The sequence below is a fragment of the Arachis duranensis genome, chromosome 4 (genome assembly GCF_000817695.3).
Source record: "Arachis duranensis cultivar V14167 chromosome 4, aradu.V14167.gnm2.J7QH, whole genome shotgun sequence".
NCBI classification, from domain to species: domain Eukaryota; kingdom Viridiplantae; phylum Streptophyta; class Magnoliopsida; order Fabales; family Fabaceae; genus Arachis; species Arachis duranensis.
In genome coordinates this window covers 42,633,722-42,640,256 of record NC_029775.3, presented here as the reverse complement: position 1 = coordinate 42,640,256, position 6,535 = coordinate 42,633,722, and positions in this window count along the sequence as shown.

Below are 6,535 nucleotides of genomic sequence, written 5' to 3'. Positions count from 1 at the left end.
GAGGACGGGACTGTAGCCATTGACAACGGTGATGCCCAACATACAGCTTGCCATGGAAAGGAGTAAGAAGGATTGGATGAACACAGTAGGATAGCAGAGAGACAGAAGGATGAACATACATTCTCACCAATGAATTACATATGTATCTCTATCTTTATTTTATGTTTTAATTATCAATCCTCCATAACCATTTGAATCCGCCTGACTGAGATTTACAAGATGACCATAGCTTGCTTCATACCAACAATCTCCGTGGGATCGACCCTTACTCGCGTAAGGTTTATTACTTGGACGACCCAGTGCACTTGCTGGTTAGTTGTGCGAAGTTGTGATAAAGAGTTAAGATTGCAATTGAGCGTACCATGTTGATGGTGCCATTGATGATCACAATTTCGTGCACCAGTAGTAAATCCAATCGTGAGTATAGTCTAAATGACACGTAAATTTTGAATCAAACAATTCTACAATCTATAACCGAGAGTATTAGTCCCGAGTCGTCCTCCCTAGGAATTGCCTTAGAATGCACATTATTGATTAGGAAGTCTTTTGTGGTTTTGAGAGTCGGTGGAAAAATTCAAGCTAACGAAAGTAAACAACAATCAATCAAGATAAAAGCCTTGGCCAAGGGTGAGTATTGGAAGTTCTATCATTATAGTTTCCTTCAATTGTGACAACAATTGATTATTGCTTCACTTAGTTAACCCCTAATTATAGAGGAAAGTCAAGTGCAAGTAACTAACTTGATTCACAAGTCCTAGTCTAACCCTTGGGAAGTCTAGCTTTAGTGCCCTCCAAGTCAATTAGCAATTCTCAATTCCCAATCAACAAATGATATCCACTACTCAAGTATCTCTAGTAACTCAATCCCTAAACCAAGTAAGAGAATTCTACTCCATAGCTAGGGTTATCATTTCATCAAACATTTGGTGAGCATTCATAGGAGACATTATGAAATTGAGAGAAAGGAATTGAATTCAAACTATCTATCTAAAGTAATCATCAACAATGAAACAATTACAATTAATGAACATGAAAATACCTCAATTCATTGATCCAAATCAAGATAACAAAGCATTCATAGATCTAGAGTGAATGAATCAAAAGAACATAAATTGAGAATAGGAGAAGGGTAGATCTACAACTTGTATCAAAGCAAAAGTGAATTAGCAATTGATCTCACCAAGAAATCAAAGGAGAATCGCAATGGAGAATGAAATCCTAGAGAGAAGTTGGAGCTTCTCTCTCTACAAAATGTAACTAACTAATGGAAATATCTAAAAAATGTGTCTAAAATGAGTGAATGTATCCCAAGCCCTTCAATCCTTGGTCTTCTTATGCTCTTCCCGCCAGAACTCTGCCCCAAAACAGGGTTAGTAACTGCCTGAAATTGCTGGTCACGTTTTCTCTTTAAAAATCACGTGCGGCCATTGCCGCATACGCGCACAGCACGCGTACGCGTCCTTGGGGCTTTGCCAATCCGCGCACAGGCGCGTCTCCTGATGTTCTGGCTTAGCTGAGCGAGTACGTTGGCTTCTAGCTTGGCTTGGCTCCAGGTACATGTGTGCATTCTTGCTCAAATTTCCAAAGCTCCAATTTTCATGCTCCTTCCCTTTGTGCATGCTTCCATCCTTTCTTCCAAGCCATCCTAGCCATATAAACTCTAAAATCGCTTAACGCATGGATCATGGCATCGAATGGTAATAGAGGGAGATTAAAATATATCTAATTCAATGCAAAAGAAGCATATTTTCATTCTTGAGGCAAAATTGGGAGAGGAACACAAAAATCATGCATTTTTATATGAATAAGTGTGAAAGATCGTTGATAAAACCCTCAAAATCTATACGAGATAAACCTTAAAAATGGGGTTGATCAACCTCCCCACACATAGAATATAGCATGTCCTCATGCTTAAAGGAAAGCATAAGACCAAAGGATCATAAGAGGGTGAGATTCATGAGATGCAATCTACTTACACGAATGCAACTAAGATGGATGCTACTATCTACTTGGTCAAATGCAATTCAATCTTCCTAGAACACATATGGAAGCACATAGGGCAAATGATATGTAATGCATGAACTCTACCAATTTTAATCATCAAGGTGAAAATTGCACAACTTGCATGAAGAGCGCTTGTGAGAGCCAGAAACAAGGAATTGAGCTTCGAACCCTCACCGGAAGTGTTTTTACTCTATTCGCTCGGTGTATAGGGTTAATCACTCAATTCTCCTCTACTTCATGCTTTTTCAAAATTTGTTCTTCCTCTAACAATCAACAATTGTTCTATGCATGCATACACATATCATGTGCTCTTTCCTTAGGTTGTAATGGGGCTAGGGTCAAGGTAGGTTATATATTTGGCTAAGTGCACTAAAATTTGAATCCTTTGATTAACTTAAACTTCCCACCTAACCCATATAATGTCCTATACAATTATGTACTAGCCTAACTACCCGTTTCTCACTTTTTTACATACTCATGCATTCACTTTTGATCACTACACATATGCATTGATTATTATTGAGTCTTGCTTTGGGGCATTTTTGTCCCCTTTTTCTTTCTTTCTTTTCTCTCTCTTTTTTTCTTCTTTTTTTTCTTTTTTTTTCATTATTCATTCTTTTTCTTTTTTTTGTTTTTTTCTCTTCTTTTGTTTTTCTTGTCAATGCATACGGTCTACATTTTTAATCAACACATGAGTATGTATCCACTTCCCAATATTTCAACACAAACAACAACACGCTCTTACCTCAACCAATGTCCCCTCCCCCATTTCCCCACACTTGAATGACACACACACTCTAGCCTAAGCTAACCAAAGATTCAAATAGGGAATTCATGGTTTTCTGCTTTTGGCTTGTAATGTGCTAAAATTAAGAATGAGTGGGTTAAACGTAGGCTCAAAGTTGGTTGCAAAGGTTGTTTATAAGGTAAGGCCGTTTGGGTAAGTGGCTAAGTTCATTGATGGCCTCAATCATATACATGCATTCATACGTACAACAATGGACATATAGAGTCAAACAAATTAAGGATCACAATCATAGAGAGAACAACATGCACACAAGAAGGGATATAATTGGCTATAAGATGTGGCCACACAATTAGGCTCAAAACTCACTTGCTTGTGTTCTCAACTCAAAATCCATGTTCCAATTTACAATCTTCAAACAAGTTTAGCATAATTTTTTTTTTCAAAATTGGTAGGATCGCCCTAAGATTCTTAGTTTCTTGGGAAAGATGTCATTACTCTACCAAATAGACCTAACAAGACATACTATTATGCAAATGGTGTCAAAGAACAAAAACCTAATCATGCACCCAATCCTAATCAACAAAAGAGATTAAAAATTTATTTGGGTGTTACCTATGGAGATCAGTCGACCGACCTCCCCACACTTAAAACTTAGCACGGTCCTCCGTGCAATATGTGATGTGCAATGGGCGATCAGAATATCCATCATCTCCATCATTGCCGCTATCTTCACTTGATGTTGTGGTAGATATGGAGATATCCAGTTCCTCCATAGGTGGGGTGACAACACTTAGAAGATTTTTCACATAAGCATACCGACGTTGATTGTGCCATTCATAACGATCCACCTTCTTGTAAAGATCCTCAATGCGTTGGTGGGAAGATTTTGGTGGTGCAGATGAAGTAGCGCGAATGCTTGCGAGAATGGCCATGCCAAGATCCTCGGTGCTCGCCGAGGGCATGAGATATTTCCCAATTGGAACAACATCACCATCAACTGGGATTATAGCCCTCCGATCCCTGGTTTCACGGGGAACACCGGCGGCTGCAACTAACTCGGTCACCAAAGCGGGGAAGGGTAGGTTACCCTTAGCATGACTATGCCCCATGGCTTGTCAGATGATAGATGGGATGTTGATCGGCCTCTCAGTGAGTACGCACCAAACCAATAAGGCAAGCTTAGTGGTGATGGATGACCCATGGGAGCTAGGAAGCACATAGTTGTGGGCTAAGATTTGGGCCCATGCACCAGCGTCTTGAGTGAGAAAACGTGCGTCAATGCCTTTAGGCCTCGGTCTTATTCTCCCTTGAATCCAAAATGATTCGGGTATGGCAATGACCCAGAGAACGGCATTCCAATCAAACCCATATTCACAACGTGCCGATAAGACCTCTTGGTAGGCATCAATTCCATCTGCTAATGGCCTGGTTTTAAGCACTCCTTGAATGGCTTCCTGACGGGAACTTGCTTTCTACGCATGAAAGCCGATGCAAGAAAAGCCGGGTGGTAGTTGGAGTAAAACTCCACCACCCAGGATAGGTTGGCCTCCTTTTGTTGTCTCAAAAGGAACCCTCGTTGCCTTCGCTCGATGCGGGGCATCACGAATGGAACAACATGAGCCGGAGGGGCAAGAAGTGGCTTTGCATGATAGTTTCTTTCAATAATCATGGGGTTGACAAGCTCGCGGTATCGGTTGGGGAACTTGTTTGGGTCTCTTGGAGGGTTATCCTTCTCTAGTGCATCAATATTGACGATCCTTCTTGGCTTCTTGAGGAGGGGCTTGGCTTTGGGTGCTTGGTGCACCGCATTGGCGGACCCTTGAGGTGCCCTCTTAGTGGCCGGCACCTTTCCCTTATCCTTCTTGATCACCATCCTATAAAGGTGGGAAAGGAGGAGACATGAAACTCAAGGAAACACTCAAAATGATAGTCATGCAAGTGAGAAAATAGGCCATAAAAGGATAGGCGTCATGTAGCTACGACAACATTGGAAACAATGACAAGTCACTAGCATGTGATACAAGATTGATATAGGCATGCGAATGAGTGGCATGAGGAGCATACACTCAAACATCAAAATCAAGAAGCAAGTCACAAGGGATGAGCATGAAAATATGAAACATGAAGAATGACATGCTCAATGCACATAGGAATAAGCAAATGAGTGAGAAAGAACACTAAGTAGAAAGCACTAAGTCAAATTTGACTCCAAAAAGTCATGTATGTCTTTCATCAAACACTTGGTGTGTACCCCTTAAGTAATGAACAAATGGAGGAAATGGGGGCAATATAGCATCCCTCAAAGCAATATCAATCATCCTAGAGCACCATATTTTGCAAGAAAATCAAGTGTAACAAACTAACCCACCAATGTAAAAGGAATCTCTACCCACAACACCGATGAAAATTAGAAAAATAAAGACAAGGCAAACAAACATGTAAGCATGAGAAAGAGGGTACTTAAGAAGAAAAACAAAGATATGCAACTAAAAAAGGGAGAGAAGAGAAGTAAAACAAAGAAAAAGGGAAAGTAAAAGTACCTTGAGAAGAAGAGGTAACTAGTGGAGAATGTAAGTGAGAAAAGAGGAGAAGAGATATGGGGAAAAAGAGGAGAGAAAAAAAATATAGGACCGCCGGAGGTGGTGGTCGCCGGAGGTAAGTACCGCCGGTTGGGGGGGTGGGAGAAGTGGTTGAAGAAGTAAAGAAGAGGAGACTAGAGAAAGAAGGTGGAAAATGAGAGAAGAGGGGATGAGAATTTGAAATTTAGGCGCGTTACAGCATTTCTGCGTTGCAGGATCGACGCGCCCGCGCACGGTGCGAGCACGCGCAGATGCAACAGAGGATAGAGAGGGCTCGTACGCGCCAGGTGCGCGTACACATGAAGGTAGTTGTGCTGATGGCATAACATAGGCCCAAGGTTCGCGCAACTTTCGGGTCCAAGTACCAGGATTTGGCTACAGAAGGGTGACGCACGCGCATACGGTGCGCGCTCGCGCAGAGGTAGCATGAAGCAGGTGGGCGCGCAGGCGTCAGGTACGCTAGCGCGCCAGTGGGGTTGTGTCCCCAGCCTGGTGTAGGCTCAGTGTTGGCGCGACTCTTGGGAAAATGTACCAGGGCAGCAGGTGGGACGATCGATGCGGATGCGGCATGTGCGCTCGCGCATCGATTCACAAAACAGCATAAGGGTGCATACGCGCCAAGAGTCTGCACGCGCGAAGGGGTTTGTGTGTAGGGCATAGTGCTGGCTCAGTGCTCGCCTAACTCTCTGGAATTTTGTACCAGAGCCTGCATCTGTATATGGACGCGCACGTGTACAGTGTGCGCGCGCGTCCTTGCCCCCCCTTTTTTTATGAACATGGACATGAAAATTGCACATTTATCACAAATTTCAAAGGTAGCTAGCCAAAGGGGCCAAAAACACCCAAACTCCATGTAAGACCTAAAAAAATGGGGTGTTTTCTACCATTCGATCAACCCATCTGTTTAGAATTAGTGCAAATTCTCATGAACAAGTTATCCAGGGTAACATCAATCAAATCTAACTAAACAATTCAAAAGCTAAGAAATCATAAACCAAAGAAGAGTGCAAGAAATATATACAAAAAGGGCAAAAAGATATATCTCACCATGGTGGGTTGTCTCCCACCTAGCACTTTTGTTTAATCCTTAAGTTGAACTTTCACTAGCTCAATTCTCCTTGCCATGAGGAGGATCTTCCAAGAGGAATACCTCAATCTCCTTGTTGCTTTTCTTTTGCTCACCATGATACATTTTGAGACGGTG